Genomic DNA, 25,357 nt, shown 5'->3' with positions numbered 1-25,357 from the left:
ATGTCTCCTGCATGTATTCTTACCTGTCAAATGTCTCCCCTCTGTCTGTTATAAGAACTGAAAAACTGCAGATTCTGTGGGTGGATCGGTTGTCTGGAGCTCTGTGGGTGGAGTCATGATGTCAGTAGACTCCCCGCCCTCCTCTACACTCCCCTTACAATAAATTCTGCTATGATCACTAACATCCAGTCAAAATCCAGAAAAGTAACCACATGACTTCAGAAAAAGATTGGGGGTGGGAATTAAAAAATAATGCCCATCTCCAGGCTAGTGCATGAGATATGTAAATAACCTGTCATTCACAGCAAGGGGGACTAAGGTTTTTCTCTGTAAATCCGTTTTATTTCACTGAACAGTAAAACAGGATTGCTCAGAGCTGGATCAACTACAGTATGTGTGGCAAGACTGGGCACAGATGATAGGAAATCTTATACTGTACATTGTGACATAAAAATAAATAAATAATAATTAGGGTTGTCCCGATACCGATACTAGTATCGGTATCGGGACCGATTCCGAGTATTTGCGGGAGTACTCGTACTCCCGCAAATACCCCCGATACCGAAATAGAATACTTGCCGCCGCCGTTGCGCCGCATCCCGCCGCCGTTACGTCGCATCCCGCCGAATCCGCGCTGCCGCCGACTGTTTAACACGCGCAGGGAGTGTAATGATTGGCGCCGCGCAGCGTACAGACACTCCCCCTTGCTCGGGTGAACTGTCCAATCCCGAGCAAGGGGGAGTGTCTGTACGCAGCTCGACACGAATCATTACAGCTGTAATGATTGGCACCGCGCCGCGTATAGACACTCCCCCTTGCTCGGGTGAACTGTCCAATCCCGAGCAAGGGGGAGTGTCTGTACGCAGCTCGGCACGAATCATTACAGCTGTAATGATTGGCACCGCGCCGCGTAGACACTCCCCCTTGTTTGGGTGAACTGTCCAATCCCGAGCAAGGGGGAGTGTCTGTACGCAGCGCGGCACCAATCATTACACTACCCGCGCGTGTTAAACAGTCGGCGGCAGCAGCGGATGCAGGTAAGGGGGATGACAATGTCTGCATATGGGAGACAATGGCTGTATATGGGGGGAGACAAAGGCTGGATATGGTGGGAGACATTGCTGCATGGGGGGAGACAGTGGCTGGATAATGGGGGGAGACAATACCTGGATATGGGGGACATGGCTGCATATGGGGGGAGACAGTGGCTGGATAATGGGGGGAGACAATGGCTGGATATGGTGGGAGACATTGCTGCATGGGGGGAGACAGTGGCTGGATAATGTGGGGAGACAGTGGCTGGATAATGGGGGGAGACAATGGTTGCATATGGGGGGAGACAATGGCTGGATATGGGGGACATGGCTGCATATGGGGGGAGACAGTGGCTGGATAATGGGGGGAGACAGTGGCTGGATAATGGGGGGAGACAATGGTTGCATATGGGGGGAGACAAGGCTGCATATGGAGACACATTTAAAAAAAAGTATCGGTATTCGGTATCGGCGACTACTAAAAAAAAAGTATCGGTACTCGTACTCAGTCCTAAAAAAGTGGTATCGGGACAACCCTAATAATAATATTCGGGTTTACATCCACTTTAGGTCCGGGGTCAACGCAGCCGTCTACCAGGAGATTTTGGAGAACGTCATGCTTCCTTCCGCAGACGAGCTCTATGGGGATGCTGGCTTAATTTTCCAGCAGGACTTGGGACCTTCCCCACACTACCAAAAACACCAAAACCTGGTTCAATGACCGTGGGATTACTGTGCTTGATTGGCAAGCAAACTCGCCTGACCTGAACCCCATAGAGAATCTGTGGGGCATTGCCAAGAGAAAGATGAGAGACATGAGACCGAACAATGCAGAAGAGCTGAAGGCCGCTATTGAAGCATCCTGGTCTTCCATAACACCTCTGCGGTGCCACAGGCTGATAGCTTTCATGCCACGCCGCATTGAGGCAGTAATTGCTGCAAAAGGGGCCCAAACCAAGTTCTGAGTACATATGCATGCTTATACTTTTCAGAGGTCCGATATTGTTCTTTGTATTATTGATTGCATGTAATATTCTAATTTTCTGAGATTGTGGCTTTGGGGTTTTCATGAGCTGTAAGCCATAATCATCACAATTATGACAAATCACGACTTGAACTATCTTGCTTTACATGTAATGAGTCTATATCTCATATATTAGTTTCACCATTTTAAGTTGTGTAGCACCCCCTTACTTTCAGTATGGGCACTACGCTAAAGTTAGTGGGGAATGGGAGAGTTATTTTGCTCCCATTTATGATTTGCTAAATTTATGGGCTGCTGTCATTCCTGAACTGTCCTGTAGGTCAGTCTGCGCTCCAGGGGTGTCACTCTTCCCCAGCAGCCAATTAGAGGAGTTTTCCCTCGCGGGGCATGCTGGGAGAGGGTATATCTGTGGCAGACGCCATTTTTGTTGGTTTTTCGCGGGTTCCTTTAGGGTGTGCGCATCCAACAGACCCCGGCGATACGGCCTACCAGGCCGGGGTCGCGTACTACGCGGAGTTCCATGTTGCTGAAAGGGGCCCCAGTGACTCGCTGGGTCCCCGGCTCTATTGAAGAGATCCCAAGCTATGTGCCGAACGGTGGGGGATTGGCTCAAGGAGAACCCAGAGGCAGGTTATCTGAGGGGCCTGAACGAACCATCAGGGATCTGGTCACCGGGACATTGACAGGTACACTTCAACTGTGACCCGGTGACCCTGACTTAATTTACTGGGAGGATTCGCTCAATCCATTCAGCTCATCCAAGTACTAGGCCTGTGGCAGAGGTCCCTAGAGCCGGGTTTGTGGCAGAGACCTGTTCCTCCCAGCAACCTTAAAGTAGCGCTTTGGCTGCCAAACTCGTGGCAGGAGTTTGTCCGGGGGCACTTCACCCACTCTGGCTAGTGTTTTTTACTACTGAGAGCAGGATTGCTCGCTTCATATCCAGGCCTGATACTGCAAAAGTTCTCTATTGCTTCATCAACCTTTCCTCTCTACCTCATGTTGATGTTGGTCATGTTGGGCCGAGAATAAAGCATTCAGAAAACCTTAATTTATTGTCTGGACATTCGCTCACTGGTCTACTCATCCACTATACCCCTAGACATTGGTAAGAGGTAACTTAATTCGCTGATCCCAAAAACAACCAGCGGCTCCTGCAGGGGTAGCGCTACAGTTGCATTAGTGAAATAAATGAATTTTTGCACGATATTCAAATTTTTCGAGTTTCACCTGTAGTCTCTGGTAAACAGGAAGCTGTGGTAACACTAACACCAACCTATATGATTGAAAATAACTAAAAATATACTTGTGTATATACACATATACAGGGCTTTTTTTCTCAAACAATAGGTGCTGGAACTCAACCACGGCCCCCCAAAACCCCTCCACCCACTCTCCAAATCACATCATATAGTATTAAGTGTATTCTCAAACAGAGATACGCTTAAACATATCTAAGATACGACGGCTTGCGCCGTCCTATCTTAGGTTGCAATATTTCGGCTGGCCGCTAGGTGGCGCTTCCATTGCGGTCGGCGTAGAATATGTAAATCAGTAGATACGCCTATTCACGAACGTACGCCCGGCCGCCGCAGTACATTTACGCCGTTTACGTAAGAGATAGGCCGCCTAAAGTTAAAGCTGCCCCCTAGGTGGCGTAGCCAATGTTAAAGTATGGCCGCCGTCCCAGCTTCGAAAATTTTACGTTGTTTGCGTAAGTCGTCCGTGAATAGGGATTTACGTCGTTTACGTCCACGTCGAAATCAATAGGCCCGTGCGGCGGACTTAGCCGCAATGCACACTGGGAAATGTAGGCGCACGGCGCATGCGCAGTTAAAAAAAAACGCCAATCACGTCGGGTCAAGCCTCATTACCATAAAACACGCCCCCTCAGACAAATTTGAATTAGGCGCCCTTACGCCCGCCCGCTTTAGGCTACGCCGCCGTAACTTAGCAGGCAAGTACTTTGAGAATCAAGTACTTGCCTCGCTAACTTATGGCGGCGTAGCCTAAACACGCTAAGCTACGCCGCCGCAAATTTGCGGCCATCTCTCTGAATCTGGCTATATAACTTTTGCGTAAACCAATCAATATATGCTTATTGCGGGTTTTTTTAACAAAAATATATAAAAGAATACATATCGGCTAAACGGAGGAAAACATTTTTGTTTAGTTTATATATTTTTGGGGGATATTTATTAAAAAAAAAGTAAAAAATATTGCTTTTTTTTCAAAATTGTTGCTCTTTTTTTGTTAATAGCGGAAAAAATAAAAACTGCAAAGGTGATCAAATACCACCACAATAAAGCTCTATTTGTGGGGAAAAAAGGGCGGCAATTTTGTTTGCGTGCAACGTCACACGACTGCCCAATTGTCAGTTAAAACGTTGCAGTGCCGAATCGCTAAAAATGGCCTGGTCATTGGGCAGCCAAATCCCTATGGACCGAAGTGGTTAACAGTACTTAGCCCCCATTCACACCTAGGCGTTTTGTCGCCTGTAGTGTGACGCCGCAGCAGCCCCGAGACGCTGGAGGGATGAAAACACATTACCCTCTATGGAGATGGTTCACATCTCCACGCCGAACGCCGTACGCCTGCCGCCTGAAAAAAAGTCCCGGACCTTTTTTTTCAGGCGGCGTTCGGCATCTCCATAGAGGGAGTGAGGCTGCATTCACAATCGCGGCGTTTTGTCGCCGCAATCGCGGTACAAAACGCTGCAATTTGTCGCCGCAATTCGCGGGACAAAACGCTGCGATTTTGTACGCCTAGGTGTGAATGCAGCCTTAAGGCCCCGTACACACGGCCGAGGAACTCGACGTGCCAAACACATCGAGTTCCTCGGCCAGTTCAGCCCTGAAGCCGCCGAGGAGCTCGGCGGGCCGAGAGCTCCCATAGAACAACGAGGAAATAGAGAACATGTTCTCTATTTCCTCGTCGAGCTCCTCGTCGGCTTCCTCGGCCTAAAGTGTACACACGGCCGGGTTTCTCGGCAGAATTCAGCCAGAAACTCGGTCGGAAGCTGAATTCTGCCGAGGAAACTGGTCGTGTGTACGGGGCCTCACAGTTAAGCCTTATTATGGGCTGTAGTGGTGTAACAGAGTTTACTATCACTTGAAGTTCTATTCTGTCATGCAAGAGTTTTCTTAAGTTGAGTAACCTCTTCATTTTTGATATGAGACACACTATCAGTTTTCCTGCAGGTTTTTCTCTTAAGGTTTACCAAAACCATGTAGTGCAAGGGCCTGCCTGATTGCATAAAAATTGAAACTCTTGAGGTTTGACCTCATATTAGATGGTTTTGGTAAACCTGAAGAGAAAAACCTGCAGGAAAACTGATAGTGTGTATGGGGCTTTTAGCAAGCAAAAAAAACAGATGATTCTTTTTTCCAATCTTCTCCTTGTGTTAATGAGGTTGGATGTACTCATAAATCAGTTCTGTCTGCTGCACAGTGACTTTATATTGCATTTCAGAGCTGTTATCTTATCTTGGATAAACATTGTAGAGCAAGGAGTGCATCTGCCATTAAACATTAGGATATTTAAATGGATGGCAGATTTAGAGCCACCATAAATTCCTGAAATTTGGAACAGAAAAACAAAGATCTAAATGACAAGGAACACATTATATAAGTTCCTGTATATAAATATTGGAAACTAACAGTATTACATTATTAGTACTTTGACTACTACCATGCATATTGTTTAGTCTTCTTCTACAATATGAATACTGTCATTATTTTTTATGAATACTGTAATGCCCTGCATCTTTTTATATTATTTAGTTATTGGTCCACTTCTGAGCTGAATCACATAACAGGCTCCCTAGTCAGCCTTACACATTTGGTGACTTGTCCAGGAAATAATTTGCCTCAGCAGTTATGTAGCAGGGTCATATTTTTTTTCCGGTTATATAGTGATGAAATGTTTTTGCAGCACTTTACAGATAACATTGAACTATCAATCCCTGTTGCCAAAGGAATTTACAATCTAATGCCTCTTAAATATTTGTGGAATCCAGTAAACTTGACCTATATTTTATGAACTATGGGAGCTAACTGGAGCACCCACTAGAACTCCAAATCTAGACACTCCATGCAGTGCTGCACCTCTCGTCCTAACTGCAATTCATCATATTCAGAAATATCCTGATAATTGTATTGCTGCCAACTGTCCCTGATTTTGAGGGACTGTCCCTGATTTGGAGAAGTGTCCCTTATTCCTCCTCATTTGTCCCTCATTTGATCTGATCTATATACCGTATTTATCGGGGTATTGTGTGCTCCGGCGTATAGCGCGCACCCCTAATGTGGACCCGCAATTCCTGTAAAAAATTTTTTTAGTACTTACAGTTTTGGTGTCTTGCGCGGCGTCCATCGACGGCCTCGTCGGTCCGGCGTTCGTCTGCGGCTTCGGTGGTGTCCTCCCGGCTTCTCCCGCGCTGTCTCCCTGTCGAATCGGCGCTTCCCGCACTCAGTTTGAATGACTGCGCCGACATATACCGAGTGGAGTACACTCTGATACATTCGGCTTCACTCTTGCTCACGCTCTGTGACGTTTATGCGCGAGCACGAGCGAAGCCGAGCCTGGCCGAATGTAGCCGAGTGTACTCCACTCGGTATATGTCGGCGCAGGCATTCAAACTGAGCGTGGGAAGCGGGTATCGGCGTATATCGTGCACCCACGATTTTCCCCTTATTTTAAAGGGGAAAAAAGTGAGCGATATACGCAGATAAATACGGAATCACTTGTGGGTTTAACCAATCTTGTTTTTTTGTACAATTCTCCTTTAAGGGACATGGCAGGGGGTGTGTCCTATGCCTGCATACTTTTGCTGATAGGTGTCCCTCTTTTGCATCTCAAAAACTTGGGAGGTATGTAATTGTTCAGTTTTGTCCTGTCCCTATTACAATCATACATTTAGGCTTCATTTCCACTGACGTTTTTACAGCCACTTTTCTGAGCGTTTTTTACAGCTTAACCACTTCCATACAGGGCTGTTATACACACATCCATACCAGGCCTATTCTGGCACTTCTCTCCTACATGTACAAATCATAATTTTTTTGCTTGAAAATTACGCAGAACCCCCAAACATTATATATGTTTTTTTAGCAGACACCCTAGGGAATAAAACGACGGTCATTGAAACGTTTTATCTTGCACGCTATTTGCACAATAATTTTTCAAACGCCTTTTTTTGGAAAAAAATTGTTTCATGAATTAAAAAAATAACAAAACAGTAAAGTTAGCCCAATTTTTTTGTAAAATATGAAATATGATGTTACACCGAGTAAATAGATACCTAACATGTCACGCTTTAAAATTGCGCACACTCATGGAATGGCGCCAAACTTCGGTACTTAAAAATCTCCATAGGCAACGCTTTGAAATTTTTTACAGGTTACCAGTTTAGATTTACAGAGGAGATCTAGTGCTAGAATTGTTGCTGGCACTCTAACGCACGCGGCGATACCTCACATATGTGGTTTAAACAGCGTTTACATATGACGGCGGGACTTGCGTGTGCGTTCGCTTCTGCGCGCGAGCTACCGGGGACAGGGGCGTTAAAAAAAATATTTATTTCTTTTTTTTTTACATATTTATTTCTTTTTTTACACTTTTTTTATTTTTATTTTTTTATTATCACTTTTATTCCTATTACAAGGAATGTAAACATCCCTTGTAATAGAAATGTGTGTGACAGGTCCTCTTTATGGAGAGATGTGGGGTCAATAAGACCCCACATCTCTCCTCCAGGCTGGAAAGCATGAAATTGGTGAAAAAAAATTCACCGATCTCATGCTTGCTGTTGCTTAGCAGCCGCAATTGCGGCTTTGTTTACTTACGGGGACCCGGGCGTGACGTCATCACATCGCGCCCGGGTCCTCCGACGGTCATAGAGATGACTGGTGACCATCTGGTCACCAGTCATCTCTATGCTTCCTGCCAGCGCCGGACGATTCGTTCTCCGGGCCCCCGATGGCACGGGAGAGCCCGGAGAAGCACCGGATAGCGGCGGGAGGGGGGGATGTCCCCTCCCGCCGCCTGTAAGAACGATTTAGCGGCGGAATCGCCGCTATGATCGTTATTACGTTGTGCAGAATCGCCGGCAGAAGGATATCTGAATGATGCCTCTAGCTGCAGGCATCATTCAGATATTCCCCCACAAAGCCCAGGACGTCACATGACGTCCACCCGGATCGAGGAGGGGTTCCTGCCGCCGTCATTTCACAATGACACGGTAGGGAAGTGGTTAAAAACGCCTGTCCATGTTATTCTATGGCATCATGCCCACATAGGCGTTTTTGAGCTGCAAATGGCATAGGCGTTTTTGAGCTGTAAAAAAAAACGCAGGACCAGGGCGTTCTGAAGCTCCAGAGTAGAGCTGTAAAAACGCCAGACGTTAAAAAATGCTAAAAAACGCGCGAAAACGCTCAAAAACTCTCAAAAACGCTACCGCGGCATTTTTTGTTTTACCGCTGCATTTTTAAAGCTCCAGCTCACAAAAAAAAAATGTAAAAAAAATTTTTTTTTTTTACTAAATAAAACATGGACAGGCGTTTTTAAGCTGTAAAAAAGGCTAACAAAAGTGGCTGTAAAAACGCTAGAGGAAATGAAGCCTTATCTAGCTTTAATTTTTAGGTGGAATTAAGCTAGCCTGCCGGGATAGAACTGCAGTAGGAAACTAGAGAACCCTTTAGAAAACCACACAAACATGGTGTGAATATGCATGAATGTGCAAACTTGTGCAGCTAGTGTTCTGGATAGGAGAATGTAATAGTCGTATGACACAGTTTTGAGTTCAACTGTCTGATTTCCAACTGCTCAGCAGTAAATTGTCCCAGCATATATAGCGTATTATTTTAGAAAATCTGTCAGTTAGAGTTGGTGTATTTAAAGGTAAATATCTACTCTTGGTTTTGGATAAAATGGTTAATGGTGACTACTAGACCATCCTGTCAGGTTTGTCTTGCCATCTGTGTCCCAGCTGCTGAGATTCGCCCCGGTGACCATTATCACCTAGACAGAAAACAATGGGAAATCCAGAATAACAGGGCGGTCACTGGTGACAATTGTTCGGTTGACAGATGGCTGAAGCTGACATTGCTTGAATTTCAGCCCCAACCTGCTGGCTTGGCCAAAATCAGAGTAGTATATGGCCCTGCCGACTCCTTTTGATTGTTCAATTTTGTTCCTGAAGATATCCCTAGTTTTCAATGTTGGTGAGCTGCGCTATGTAAAAAAGTTACAACTTTTCCTTGTATATAATTTTTACAAGTCTCAGTGAGTTCAGCGATGATCTGCAGTACTTTTCAGAGGCATTTGACAGGCACCTTACAAGTGATATGTCACCACCACCTCAACGTCTTTATCAACCATTGAAAGCCCACTGGGACTGGGTTGATTATTTACTAAAACTGAAGAGTGCAAAATCTAGTGTAGATCTGAACAGAAACCAATCAGCTTTCAGGGTTTATTGTCAAAGCTTAACTGAACAAGCTATTATTAGAAGCTACTTGGCTACTATGCACAGCTGCACCTGATTTTGAGTGCTCCAGTTTTAGGAAATCACCCCCTATGTGTTTTACACATGGTTGCAAAGTGGTTGAGTCTTACCCTTATGTATGTGTTTTTCTTTGCGTGACTCGGGTCTCCCGGTTGGACAGGAGGCCCGGGAAGAGCGGCGGGAGGGGGGAGTCCCCTCCCCCTCTTTCAGGATAACAGCCGAGCCAACCACTCTAAAAAACGGTACCGGGATGATATAACCCCTTAAATAACCCCTTAAAGTCAAGGCCGCATATGCGTACAGTTGGCGCTATTTAAAGTATAACTAAAGGCAGGACTTTTTTGTTTTTGTTTTGGATAGAGTTCAGGGGGATTATAAATTGTAAGGAGATTCACCTCTCTATTTGTCCTGTTTACCATTATCATTACCACTTAAGCACCGAGCCTCTTTCTGAAATTTGGGATTTCAGATTTTTACAAGTTAAAAAATAAAAATATATGTAGTGCCTGGCTACTTTCATAGCAGGTGCTGCTGTAAATTTAGAAGGGAGTCAGAGAGTTAATTGACTCTGACCATCTTTATTTGGCTAAATTTAAGGCCTCTGTTCCAGCTCTGGTTGTAGTGTGTGCCCACGGCTGCTGTCTAGGTACTTCAGGCCCCCCCAGACGGTAGGTGTCAGCAGTAGAATCAGGGTCGTGTGGATACTTCTCCTCGGAAGCCAATCAGGAGGGTTGATCGCCTCGCTGTGCATGCTGGGGAGGGGTATTTAGGGGGCAGGCGCCATTGGCTGGGCATCGTCGCCTTGCAGCCTTCCACCTGGGCAGTCGTACCACCATCCCGGTGTGGGGCACCCCTGTGTTTCAATGTTCCGGGCTCCGGGACCACATTGGTCCGGAGCATTAATCTACCTCATAGACTCAGTAGGCAGACTGAGTCTACAATTGGCAAGTGGTCCTGTGCTGTCCGTCCAAAGTGGGGGGAGACCGATCGATTTAGAACCTGTCTGGGGGACACCGAGCACGAGGCTGTTGTCACAGGAGAGGCCTATTTGCTAATCGAAGGACACTTCGTATTTGAGAGTCTAGACGATGGTCGCCTATCAGTTCCTGATGTAACCAAAGCTTGTTGAAGGAGATCCGGGTGCTGAATCCAGTTGAGAAGGATTTTGGACCAAGACTATCTCCACCTTTAGGAGGGTCTGTGGCAGAGACTTCAACCTAAAGTTTCCGAGTGACACTCTGGCTGCTAGGCTGGTGAGAGAGGCCTATCCAGGTGCACTATACCCACTCTGACTAGAGTGGTGAAGAAGTTTGTCATTGGAAGCCAGACTGTTTCCAGAACCAGTTAACCCTGAATCCGCCATTTCCATTTTGTTCTATCCATTCACCTATTTCTACTTCTACTGTTTTTACTCGGCTTAGTAATAAAAGCACAGACTTTATTACAGCTCTCATCCAGTACCCTAGACGGCGGGAAGATAGAGGTAACGTAGCAACCCAAATCAAACCAGCAGCTCCTTCAGGGTTAGTACTATATATATATTGCAATAGTGAGAGGCTCTGTCTCTATGAAATTGGAGGTAAAAGGGGCACAGAGTTTGCATATATACGGACCGCAAGACTACAGAGTGTAGAGTTTAAATTGAGAAAACTGCTCTGTCAGTTTTCTCCAGGTTTTGCTAGTTTAGAATGGGCCTCTGTAGTTTGAAGATCCCTCGGAGATATGGGTGGGACGGGATCTCCAACTTTGTGTCCAGGTCTTATGAATAGCTAGCAGGTTGTGTGTCTGGGCGCACACAGTCCATATAACGAGGGGCTGGTGAGAGCAGAGAGTGGAGGAAAATGTAGTGTGTGCAGCTTGTCACTGCTGCTGTATCAAGACAGACCTGTGTGGGGAAAGCTGTCTGTGTGAGACTACATCCTTGGTGTGGGGGGACTTCGTGCCTGACGGACTGGCAGGCTGGTAGAGCTGAGGCGACTAGCAAGTCCAAGGGGGGCTAAAGGAAGTCCAGAAGTCTGGGAGACAGTGAGCTAACCCAAGGGCTGGAGAATCCTGTTGAGGCCAGGAGTAGGCTGGTTTAGCAGGTAACTGCAAGGCAAAGTAAGCCTAGGAGCCTTGGAATTTCCTGTTATGTGAACTTTATTGGAGAAGAACCCCTGTGTGGCAAATCCTATGTGTGAACTTTTATTTTGTTCCTTTTAATAAAAATGGGCTGCCATGCCCTTAAACCTGATAACTGACTGCTGTGGACTCGATGAAAAAACGCAATTGCCACTTGAGCTAAACACCCCCATTTCACAATATATAATGTTTTTTCTAACACCATAGAGCAAGGGTGTCCAAACTTTTTTGAAAGAGGGCCAGATTTGATGAAGTGAAGGTGCAAGAGGGCCGATCATTTTGCCTGACATTCTTTGAACCATTAAAATTCGGTCTATGTGTGTTCGTCTGAGCACTTATATACTGCCCAACAAGAATTCTCTTGCCTTTGTGGCTGTATGGGGTAAAGAGATGAGCTTGGGCATGCCATTTGGCTATACCGTATTTATTGTATTTATCTGTGTATAACATGCACCTTCACTTTAACCACTAGCCGACCAGCCGCCGCAGTTATATGGCTGCGTGAGATCACGTAGCTATACGTCATCTCGCATTTCATCCAATAGGGGCGTGCTCGCCCCTGGTGCCGACGCGCATGCCCGGCAGGCGCGATCACCGCCGGGCACCCGCGATCGCTCGTTACAGAGCGAGAACCGGGAGCTGTGTGTGTAAACACACAGTTCCCAGTCCTGTCAGGGGGAGAAATGACGGATCGTCTGTTCATACAATGTATGAACAGCGATCAGTCATTTTCCCTAATCAGTCCGACCCCCCCCCCCTTCAGTTAGAACACACACAGGGAACATAATTAGCCCCTTCCTCGCCCCCTAGTGTTAACCTCTTCCCTGCCCGTGGTATTTTTATAGTAATCAATGCATTTTTATAGCACTGATCGCTATAAAAATGCCAATGGTCCCAAAAATGTGTCAAAAGTGTCCGAAGTGTCCGCCATAAGGTTGCAGTACCGATAAAAATTGCTGATCGCCGCCGTTACTAGTAAAAAAAAAATATTAATAAAAAGAATATATCTATTGCAGGAATTTGGCATTTAACAGAAGGTCAACACTATGTTTTTTTTAGGAAACTGTTATATGTTGTTGTCAATCAAAGCAGCCTGAAAGACAAGTCAGCTTTCGGCAAGGTGACCCAGACAAATATGGGGATACATTGTAATCTCTATTTTGGAGTTAACCATGTCAGGACAATGGGTGGAGCTATGTAATTTAACAATAGATTAAAGCCATATAAAGCATCTATGCAAGATGTATTTAGCTGACATATAGATTTGTGAATAGGATAAAAGAGAGTTTCAACTGGCATAGAGACACAAACACAAACACTGCACATGATTCTTTCTACACATACACTCAGAAGGAAAATTCATTAGCTCACACCAAGAAAGAGACTTTGTTTACTCTAGGCCAGGGGTGTCCAAACTTTTTTCAAAGAGGGCCAGATTTGATGAAGTGAACATGCGTGAGGGCCGACCATTTTGCCTGACATTCTTTGAACCATTAAAATTTGGTCTAAGTGTGTTTGTTCGAGCAATAATACACGGCCCAACAATAATTCTGTTGCCTTTGTGGCTGTGTGTGGTGAAGAGATGAGCTTGGGCGTGTTATATATGTATATATCTCTTTTGAGGCCCCAACGAATCCCCGAGCGCTGCTCAGGACTAGGGATGAACTTGGGTGTTTTATTTGGATATACCATATTTATAGGCGTATAACACGCACAGCCTCACCATTGCCATGAATGCAGCCTCACATGTGTCATGAATGCAGCCTTACCATTGCCATCAGTGCAGCCTGATTGATGCCCATCTGCAGCCTCAGAGGGGACGGGGGGGGGGGGGGGGATGAGTGTCGATGGATTACAAACAGGAGAATCTGTTTACTCGGTTACCTCTTTAATACAAAGTCCTGCCTCCTATGATAGATAGAACAGTCATTCAATGGCATCCCAGGAGACTGGACTTCCTATTACAGACGCCACTGAGTAAACAGGAGATGCTCTTCATGTAATCTGATGGAACTTGTCTTGCCCCCTCCCTTTCCCCTCCGAGGCAGCGCCGATAAATACGGTGTATATCTTTCGTGGCCGTATTAAATCACCAGGGGGGCCGCAATTGGCCCCCGGGCCGGACTTTGGACATGCCTGCCCTAGAGAATAAAATGTTGGTCGTTGCAATACTTTTTGTCACACCGTATTTGCGCAGCGGTCTTACAATCGCACTTTTTTTGGAAAAAAATATATATTTTTTTAATAAAAGAAAAGACAACAGTAAGGTCCCTTTCACACGTGCGGATCGTATGTCCGTATTTCTTCCATCCGTTTTTGGATGAAATACGAACATACATGTATTCCTATAGGATATCGGGTGTCAGCGGATGAACATCCGCTGACACCCGATCTCATCGGTCCCCTCTATGGTCCGATTCTGCAGATGGAGGAAAATCCTATTTTACCATCCGTCTGCGGATCGAGTGAACAGACAGACGGTCCATGTTCATCCGATCCCCCCATAGAGGAGAGCGGAGATCTGACAGGGAGGTCCCTGCACAGTGTGCAGGGACCACCCTGTCATCTGCCGGCCCAGCGGGGATCGTTCCATTGCAGATGGATGCATTGCAAGCAGATCAGAAAGGTACGGATCCTCACGGTATCCGTACGTGTGAAAGGGGCCTAAAGTTACCCCTTTATATTTTTTATATTGTGAAAGATAATGTTACGCCAAGTAAATTGATACCCAACATGTCACGCTTTAAAGTTGCGCCAGCTCGTGGAATGCCAACAAACTTTTACCCTTAAAAATCTCCGTAGGCGATGTTTAAAAAATTCTACAGGTTGCATGTTTTGAGTTACAGAGGAGGTCTAATGCTAGAATTATTGCTCTCTCTCTACCGATCGCGACGATACTTCACGTGTGGTTTGAACTCTGTTTTTATATGCAGGCGCTGCTCATGTATGCGTTCCCTTCTGCGCGCAAGTTCTTCGGGACAGGGCGCTTTAAAAATTATTATTTTTTCTTATTTATCCTACTTTATTCTGACACTTTTTTTTTGGGGTCAATTTTATTCCTAGTACAAGGAATGTAAACATCCCTTGTAATAGAAAAAAACATGACTGGTCCTCTTCAATATGAGATCTGGGGTCAAAAAGACATCAGATCTCATATTTAGACAAAAATGCAATAAAAAATAAAAATGTATGTCATTCTAAAAAAATCCCCACCAAAAAATGTCCCTTTAAGAACATTGGGCAGAAGTGACGTTTTGACGTGGCTTACGCCCTGCAGTCATATGGAGACGGGTGGGGCCCATCTTCCCCTCACTCGTCTCCATGTCAGGGTAGAGACAGGACCCGGATCGCCTCCGCCGCTGCTGACGGCTCCGGTTAGCAGTGGGGGGCACCGGAGAGCAGCGGGACGGGAAGCGGACCGCCTGCTAAAGAAGAGGATACGGGGGTAATGGTAGCTAGCTGCTACCATAACAAAGGTATTCCTCTTCAAACAGCCAACATATATAACGACGGCGGGCGGTCCATAAGTGGTTAAAAGTAGGGTTGTCCCGATACTAGTATCGGTACCGATACCGAGCACTTGCCCGAGTACTACTCGGGCAAATGCTCTGATGCTTCACCCAATACCTGGGCAGTCAGGGTGATCAGTGCGGTGGGAGATTACAAGCACCAATCACCATGTATAGATTTCAAAGTGTGACAGTCGGCCTGTTTCTCTCCCCCCGTGCGGCTTTCAGCTACTTTAGTTAAATCAGTGGAGATCGGTGCTTGTAACTCTCTCACACACGATCACCGTTGACTGTCCTCGCATCCTCCTCCAGTCCCTCTCCGTGTCCCCCTCCATGCTACTGTCACCCTCCGTGTCCCCCTCCATTCTCTTCCGTGTCCTCTTCTCTTCTCTGTGTCCCCCTTCTTTTCTGCTCTGTGTCCCCCTCCGTGCTGCTCTGTGTCCCCCCTCTCTTTTCCCCCTTCGTGCTGCTGTCCCTCTCGATCTGTCAGGATGGAAAGCGGAGTTCTCTCTCTGGCTCCTTCGTTTTCTGAATGGACAGATTCAGTGATCACTGACTCTGTCCATTCACATAACTGAAACGTAATCTCCTGTGATTACGATGTCTCAGTTAATGAATGGAGAGAAGCCGCCGTCTTCTCTCCATTCATTTTCAGTGCAGCTAAGGCTGCTGAGAAAGGGACTGGGGAATATGTGTCCCTGGTCCCTTTCCCTGTCTCAAAGGGGAGATGTCAGAGGTCTGTTAAGACCCCTGATATCTCACCATAGCCTCCCAACAGGGCTGATAAAAAAAATAAAAAAAAAATAATTGCAATAAACTATAACTGTCCATTCCTCCACCCCCTTAAAAAAGAAAGCATTGTAAAAAAAAGAAAAAAGAAAATACTGACACATGTGCCACTGTCACATGAGATTAAATAAAAGTATCGGTAAACGGTATGGCGAGTACTTAATAAAGTGGTATTGGGACAACCCTAGTTAAAAGTAAGAGAAAATCCCAAATTTTGGGCTGTCCCCAGAAAAGTAATAGAAAGGAAATATTCCAGTGGGGACACCAGTCCTGGTGATCTGGGGGTCCCCAAGGAATTCCCTTGATTTGCATGGATATCCTCTCACTTCCTGCTTGGCTATGGGACAGGAAGTGAGGGGAACTCTCCGCAATGGGACAAGTAACCCTCCCTTGCTTTATCCAAAATGAAAAAAAAAAAAAAAAAAAAAGTTTTGTCCATAGTTCTACTTTAACCCATATAAACAAAAAGATAGCAATCGAGGCTTGTAATATACCATGTAAATCTATGATGTACTGATTGCTGTTCAGCCCTTAACTGCATAAACAAAGTCTTCCAATCCAAGATGATTGAAAAAAAGGGGGCTAAAAGAACAATAAATATGTAATGTATCAAAAAGGTATAAAAATGTATTATTAATAATTTACATGGTAAGTGGACTATTATGGGGAGATTAAAAAGTGTGTTATATGATCTGGATGGAGGTACCAAGCAGATCCACAGTTACACACACATGACAAGGACATACATGACACAAAACATGTAACAATAAACAAGTCCGGACGCCAGGTAATTTGGGGATGGTCAGCTCCTGGCGGGAAATCCCATGAAAACGGTAACGCTGTATGGACAGTATTGAGGCTAATTGACATTCCCTGATGAAATGTAACAGAGAGAGTCCATAACACGGCCGTGTCTGGGACGATGCTATAGCCAAAGTTTCTTGGTGGTGTGTAAAAAAGACGCAGTGTACAGCTGGATAGCCGGGAACACCTGATGGATATGCTCCTTTCAGATCCGTCTTCGTCTCCTGTCATTAGTGTTACATTTCATCATGAGATGCCAATTAGCCCCAATGAAGTTTTCTGACACCATAAGGGCTCTTTCACACGGGCGGCCCGTTCAGGTCCACCTGCCAGTTTTTTAGGCAGACCTGAACGGGCGCTCTGTGCTCCTCTATGGAGCCGCGGATGTCAGCGGTGACATGCCCGCTGACATTCAACCCGCTCCGATCCGCCAAAGTGTGACGGAGGAAAAACCTACTTTTCCATCCGTCTGGCGGATCGGATCGGGTGAACACGGACACATGGTCCGTGTTCATCCGATCCCCCTATAGGGGAGAGCAGAGAAAAGACAGGGCGGTCCCTGCACAGTGTGCGGGGACCGCCCTGTTATCCGCCGGCTCAGCGGGGATCAATGGAGCGATCCCCGCTGAGCAAGCGGAGGTTCACGGGGCGGATCATTACTGATCTGCCCCGTGTGAAAGGGGCCTAAGAGTGGTAATGTATTGATTTACATCGTTGTGCTACGATCTTTGCTGACAGCATACACATGCTTTAGGAAAACTATTAAGACATTTATATCCGCAGTTCTGGGTATCTCCATTTGGGTGGTCTCATCGTATAGTGGATCTCTGGAGGAGATTGTTTGATGGACTCTGTTCCCCGTTACTCCCCGACTTCCTCAGCTTTCAGTACCCCCAGTCAGCCACTCCATCCGTCTCCCTAGCCCTGTCCCCTCTTTCCTTCTGCTTTTTTGGCTCGAGCCTCCAGGGGGATTTGGGTGTGGGTCTTACTCTCCATACAGCTTTGCTGTTTTCAAGGGATTTCCCGACATGAGCTGACCGTCCCCAAATTACCTGGCGTCCGGACTTGTTTATTGTTACATGTTTTGTGTCATGTATGTCCTTGTCATGTGTGTGTAACTGTGGATCTGCTTGATCATATAACGTGCTTTTTAATCTCCCCATATTAGTCCACTTACCATGTAAATCATTAATAATACATTTTTTATACCTTTTTGATACATTACATATTTATTGTCGTTCTTTTAGTCCCCTCTTTTTTCAACCATCTTGGATTGAAAGACTTTGTTTCTACTTTAACCCAGCAGGCTATTGGTAATAAGGATTTCATCCGTGCATAAGTTTAAAGATGCAGTAAAGCCCGCTTTTTGATTTTTACCTACAGGTAAGCCTATAATGAGGCTTACCTGTAGATAAAATGAATATCACCTAAACATGTGCCAGATCTTTAGAGCTTCACACCCCAGTTCAGTGAGCCACGCACCCGCAGCTCAGAAAACATTTATGGCCCCCTATCCGTGCCACAGTGATGTGACTCCCATGCACATGTGTGGCACATACTAGTACATTTATGTAATAACCCACCTGGGGGGGTCTTAAAAAAAAATAATTAAAGGGGACTTTACTTCCACTTTAAAACAGTGAGTGATGACTATCAAAAAGTCAGCAAAATACAGTGAACTGTCACATCCACTTTATTTCCTTTTGTAGTATCACTTATTCATTCTATTTGGAGAAGTGGCCCCCCACACTCAGCAGTTTTCTTGCTCTTTGCTTCGACCAGAACTCTCAACTCAGCACTCTGCACTCACACACTTCTTCCCTGACTCATACACTCGGCCAACCAAACAAGGCTCACGTGGCTTCGCGCTGCATTGTGGGATTTGTAGTTCAGTGTCCTCTCTGTACTGTGGCAATGGCCCAGCGAAGGACTACAATCCCCGGAGGCCCGGGGTCGGCCCGCCTGTGTTGGTTCAGCTGTATCCTGTTTTGAAGAGCACAGGGAAGTTGAAGAGTCTGGGAGCAAGTTGGTGCAGAGGAGTGAGCGTACAGTGTGAAAGGTACACAATTCAATCGTTCTGTCTCTCCAATGTTTTATGTGGTATAATAAATCGGGCTGTGATTAAAAGCATATAAGCATTTGGCTGTAATGACATGTCATTTAGCTCAGCCATGTACAGTTTGCTGTATTGACAGCTGTAGTACAGGCAGCAATCGCCTTTATATGTGACACAACATAGTGCATGGAGCTCGGGGCTAATGTATTCCTTCCCTGCAGGCTGCATTCGTGTTGATATGACACAGTTATGGATGGAGTTTATCTTTGTGATTAATATACAGTGACAACAGTTGATGGTCTTGTTGTTATGTTGTCACCATCTCATGTAATGCCACGCAAAGTGAGCGAGGGGCGCGGAATATACGGAATGATATACAAAGAGCAGACACATAGTACAAACAGCACACAGTAATGAGTGTCAACATTGCCCTGAAGAGCTTACACTCTAAAGCAGGGGTCTCAAACTGGTAGCCCTCCAGCTGTTGTGAAACTACCAGTTTCATCATAACTCGGCCTGTGGGAGTCATGCTTGTAACTGTCGGCCTTGCAATGCCTCATGGGGCTGCCAGTTTGAGACCCCTGCTCTTAAGAATATGGGCTTTATTATCATTATTATGCACGATTGATATAATTCCAAAAGTATAAACAGGGCGAGAGTACGGTTACAGTACAATACAAGAGGGATAGGAGGGCTCTGATCACGAGAGCTTACAATCTAATAATTATGTGCTTTATTGTAGGAAAAGTGTCTGTAACCATTGTTTGAAATTTCTGGACTGTTGTCACTGGTGTTATTTAAAATGCAGTATAATTGTGTATACAGTAGTACCTCATTTGCATGCATTTTTTATGCGTCGACCTATAAAAAAAAATACATTCTCAGACAGGATAATGTACCCTAAATTGGTTACTATGCTATAGATGTATTTGCAGTGTGCAATTGATTTTGTATTCTAATATTTTATTAAATCGAGTATCATAATAGCCATCACATGAAACATAACAGTCATCATAAATAGGCAATGCTTCCCGCAGGTAGTGATACATACAACAAGTGCCATTGACATGTCAAAACAAGTGACAACTGTACACAATAGGCCAGGGGTGCCCAACCAGTGGCCCGCGACCGCCTTCTCTGGGATGGTGGGTTGACAAGCCCAGATCGCGGGTTTCCAATCCGCCAACCTTAGAGCATCAGTGTTCTGAATGAAGCTGGCGGTAAAGGAAGCAAGCCCCTGCACAGCAGAGCCGCATAAGATGATGCTTCCTGTATAGCGCCCGCTCCTGCCACAAGCGGAGTGATACCAAATGCACTCTTTTTTAACCTGCCGGTTTGGTGCGCTTTCAGACAGTGCTCCACACCTGCAGGATATAATCAAAGTCTATGGCAAAATGCAGCTAACCCGCTGGAAAGCCATAGGTGCACTGCACCCATGGTGTGGGTAAACCACAGCGCATCAGTGTAAAGCAGCCTTAGACCCCTTTCACACGATCAGTGGTCGCTTCATTCACCTTTATGGAGCAGTGGATATAAACAGATTGTCTGTTTACACCCGCCTACCTCCAATCCGACCTGCTAAAAAAAAAAAAAAAACAGACGGTATCTGTCCCCTTCCATATGGGTGGATCGGAGGGCCCATTATTGTGGCCCGCAACCAATTACCAAGTCGCTCAAGTGGCCCTTGTTCTTAAAAAGGTTGGGCACCCCTGCAATAGGCCAATAAACGTATGCCTGAGTATATTCTATCAAATGATGGTTTTTAGCAACCCAATAGCTAAAGTAGAGGTAGAAAAACCTAAAGACCAGAGATTCGGGTGGCCCACCCCTGCCATGGCCCAGGGGAAAACTAGGATGTGCTATACATTTCAAAGATATCCAGGCTTGATGCTTTTCACCAGATAGAGGCATCAGGGATGAGCTTGGGTCTTAGGAGGATACTAGTCCAAACCCACCCGAACTATCTCGCCAGGAAGCTGTCATTGTGGATTGCCAATCATAAGCGGGCGAAGCATTCCCCACAGCCACACGTATATACAGGGAGTGCAGAATTATTAGGCAAATGAGTATTTTGACCACATCATCCTCTTTATGCATGTTGTCTCACTCCAAGCTGTATAGGCTCGAAAGCCTACTACCAATTAAGCATATTAGGTGATGTGCATCTCTGTAATGAGAAGGGGTGTGGTCTAATGACATCAACACCCTATATCAGGTGTGCATAATTATTAGTCAACTTCCTTTCCTTTGGCAAAATGGGTCAAAAGAAGGACTTGACAGGCTCAGAAAAGTCAAAAATAGTGAGATATCTTGCAGAGGGATGCAGCACTCTTAAAATTGCAAAGCTTCTGAAGCGTGATCATCGAACAATCAAGCGTTTCATTCAAAATAGTCAACAGGGTCGCAAGAACCTTTTAGAAAAACCAAGGCGCAAAATAACTGCCCATGAACTGAGAAAAGTCAAGCGTGCAGCTGCCAAGATGCCACTTGCCACCAGTTTGGCCATATTTCAGAGCTGCAACATCACTGGAGTGCCCAAAAGCACAAGTTGTGCAATACTCAGAGACATGGCCAAGGTAAGAAAGGCTGAAAGACGACCACCACTGAACAAGACACACAAGCTGAAACGTCAAGGCTGGGCCAAGAAATATCTCAAGACTGATTTTTCTAAGGTTTTATGGACTGCTGAAATGAGAGTGAGTCTTGATGGGCCAGATGGATGGGCCCGTGGCTGGATTGGTAAAGGGCAGAGAGCTCCAGTCCGACTCAGACGCCAGCAAGGTGGTGGCGGAGTACTGGTTTGGGCTGGTATCATCAAAGATGAGCTTGTGGGGCCTTTTCGGGTTGAGGATGGAGTCAAGCTCAACTCCCAGTCCTACTGCCAGTTTCTGGAAGACACCTTCTTCAAGCAGTGGTACAGGAAGAAGTCTGCATCCTTCAAGAAAAACATGATTTTCATGCAGGACAATACTCCATCACACGCGTCCAAGTACTTCACAGCGTGGCTGGCAAGAAAGGGTATAAAAGAAGAAAAACTAATGACATGGCCTCCTTGTTCACCTGATCTGAACCCCATTGAGAACCTGTGGTCCATCATCAAATGTGAGATTTACAAGGAGGGAAAACAGTACACCTCTCTGAACAGTGTCTGGGAGGCTGTGGTTGCTGCTGCACGCAATGTTGATGGTGAACAGATCAAAAGACTGACAGAATCCATGGATGTCAGGCTTTTGAGTGTCCTTGCAAAGAAAGGTAGCTATATTGGTCACTGATTTGTTTTTGTTTTGTTTTTGAATGTCAGAAATGTATATTTGTGAATGTTGAGATGTTATATTGGTTTCACTGGTAAAAATAAATAATTGAAATGGGTATATATTTGTTTTTTGTTAAGTTGCCTAATAATTATGCACAGTAATAGTCACCTGCACACACAGATATCCCCCTAAAATAGCTAAAACTAAAAACAAACTAAAAACTACTTCCAAAAATATTCAGCTTTGATATTAATGAGTTTGGGTTCATTGAGAACATGGTTGTTGTTCAATAATAAAATGAATCCTCAAAAATACAACTTGCCTAATAATTCTGCACTACCTGTAAGGGGTGTATACACACATCTGCAGGTGGGAAATGCCTTGGATGCATGTGATTGGCAGTTCTAAGTGATGGCTTCCTGACGCATAACTCAGTTGGGTTTGGACCAGTATCTAAACACAAGCTCATCCCTGATAGCACCATGGGGTAAGTAAATATTCCTAAAGCCCCTTTCACACTGAGGCGCTTCTAAACTGTCAGTAAAACACTGAGCGCTTTTGAAGAGCTTTCCATTCATTTCAATGGAGAGGGGCGTTTTTTTTACAGCCCTGGCACCGCACTGCCTCAGTGTGAAAGCATTCATTGATTTTAATGGAAATAGGTTTTCGTGAGCTTTTCAGGCGCTTTTTTTTAGCATGCAAGCACATGAAAAGCGCCTCAGTGTCAAAGGGGTCTAAGAGTAAGGCCACTTTCACACATGCGGACCGTTCATTTCATCAGATCAGTCATGTCAAAATGGATGAAGTGTTCATCCGTTTTTCAGCAGCGCTCATCCAGTTTTTTTTTTTTTTTTTTACATCCATTACCAATGCAAAAACGGATGAAAAACTGACCATTTGTCAAGAAGAAAAATGGAGCTTTGATCAGTTTAAAAAAAAACAACAAAAAAAAACAGATGATTGCGGATGTAAACTTTAGGCCTTAGGCCCCTTTCACATGGGCATTCCATTTGTTAGTTTTTCATGCATCCGTTGACAGGTGAACAGACATCAATGCATCTCTATGAAAAAAAACTAATGTTGACAAATGTGGTGTAAATGGATCATCCGTTTTTCATCAGTCGACAGGTGGATGAAAAACTGACAAATGTAACGCGTGAAGGGGGCCTTAAAGTGGTTGTAAACCCTATAAAAAAATAAAATAAAATAAAAACCCTGCAAGACAAAGGCATAATGAGCTAGTATGCACAGCATACTAGCTCATTATGAATTACTTACCTTAGATCTAAGCCCCTGCAGCGGTCCTCGCCCCCCCTCTGGCCGGCATCATCTCTCCCAAGGGTTACTTCTAGGTAACGTGACTCCGGTGCTGTAATTGGCTGGAGCCGCGATGACTTCATTCCCACGCATGCGTGCGGGAGCTGACGGTAATGGCACACTGACTGAAGCAACGGCACATATGTGCTTGCTTCTGTTAGCTTTAGTGCGCATGTGCCGATGACATCGGCACATGCAGGGGACAGGGGATATCTTCTAAACCGTGCAGGTTTAGGAGATATCCTGGGTATCTACAGGTAAGCCTTATTATAGGCTTACATGTAGCATAAAGAGGTTGTAAAGGGTTTACAACCACTTTAAGTGGATGTAAATTCCAAGCGTATTTTTCAGTATTTATGCCATCATGCCTCACTGTATACCGAGTTAGGATGAACTTGGGTGTGTTTTGGATCCTGGTCCAAACCCATCTGAGCAAGCCCCTCAGAAAACTGGCACTGTACTGGGCCAATAAGTTTCCATTGCACATTGTCCTAGAAATTTGGCTGTATGCAGAGCACACAGACAGATATCGTGTCTCTAATAGTAACACATTTTGTCTCAGTGAAATAATCCATCTTTAAAGCGATGGTTCACCCTAAAAACGACTTTTTTTTTATTACACTGCCCCCCCACATTACAATACGATTAAGGCTATTAATTTTTTTTTATGCTGTACATACCTTTGTACAGCATATTCACCCGTGGCATCCGGATTACGAGTCCCGCGGGAGTGGGCGTTCCTAACATGTCTGTGATTGACGTTTGACCAAAAACGAGCTCCCCCCGTCGCGTAAGCCGCGTCACGATTGGCGAAAGGAGCCGAACGGCGATGCGCATGCGCAGTATAGCGCCGACTCGCCGTTCGGCTCCTTTCGCCAACCGTGACGCGGCTTACGCGACGGGGGGGAGCTCGGTTTTTGGTCAAACGTCAATCACCATCACCAGTAGCTTGTTCTCAGTTCGCCATCACAGCTATCATTGCCTTTTCAAGCTCCCCACAGCTCCTTTTATTACAACAAAAGCCATCACAGCCCACAGCTGATTGGAGGAGCATGTGACCATAGGAAGTGATGTCACAGCATGTGACCTCCTCCATGGGAAGTCAGGACACAGCATCGGGGCTCCACACAGCAGATGCCCATAAATGAATTTGGCAGCACATGATAAACCCTTCCGACAGGGATACAGTAATAATTCAATAACAATATAGTAATAATAGAACACCAATATGGATACAGTAATAATACAATAACCATACAGTAATAATTCAATAACAATAGGATACAGTAATAATTTAATAACAATACGATAGAGTAATAATACAATAACCATACAGTAATAATTCAATAACAATAGGATACAGTCATTTAATAACAATACGATACAGTAATAATATAATAACCAATGAACACAGTTGCTGATGAGGGGAGCTTATCTGCAAGTGTACATTCACATCACAAAACAGTGTTGATCAGGTACCGAGAGATGACAGGAGCGCACACCAGCGAAACCGACAATGTGTTTGCAGAGTGGACGCACCCGGCAGGCGAATATCTGTGCATGACACAAGGGCCCTTTCGCCGGCCGACACCCCCCACTCCACAAACACCCTTCTCCAAATCAGGAAGTTTATCTCAACCAGTCTCAGTCTGCCCCAGTCAGCTCTTTAGAGCGGGCTGCGGGAAAACCAACAATGGGTGCCACTATGACAACACATATTAAATACATCTTCATTAAATTTCCACAACAACATCTTGCCCCAGCCGCATGCATACATGCCCATTGTATAGCTGGGTGGGGAATGCCCCAGCCCCAGATTATTGCTACAGGTGTCAGCTTCCTGGTGTGCTCGCTCACGTGGGACCAGAACACGCCTGAGCTCATCACTGGTGAGCTATCCTGCCATGAAGCTCAAGTCGACAGCCAGTGTTAATAGCAAAGGCATTCCTTGCCCCACAGTTGCGCGTATGCACGCTCCTATGAT

The 25,357-nt window shown here is 45.4% G+C and overlaps 1 protein-coding gene across 2 annotated transcripts in view; it reads left to right on the top strand.

Annotated features, from left to right (window-relative positions):
- Positions 1-18,695: 18,695 nt before the first annotated feature.
- Positions 18,696-25,357, top strand: part of SLC38A9 (solute carrier family 38 member 9) — a 115,285-nt gene continuing 108,623 nt past the window's right edge. For both annotated transcript variants that reach the window (XM_040339458.1, XM_040339465.1), the window contains exon 1: positions 18,696-18,805. The gene's annotated coding sequence lies outside the window, so the exon portion shown is untranslated. The remainder of the gene's footprint in view (positions 18,806-25,357) is intronic.

The sequence above is a fragment of the Rana temporaria genome, chromosome 1 (assembly GCF_905171775.1).
Source record: "Rana temporaria chromosome 1, aRanTem1.1, whole genome shotgun sequence".
Classification (NCBI taxonomy): domain Eukaryota; kingdom Metazoa; phylum Chordata; class Amphibia; order Anura; family Ranidae; genus Rana; species Rana temporaria.
Note: the sequence above shows the minus strand (reverse complement) of the source record. Positions and strands in the feature narration are given on the sequence as shown.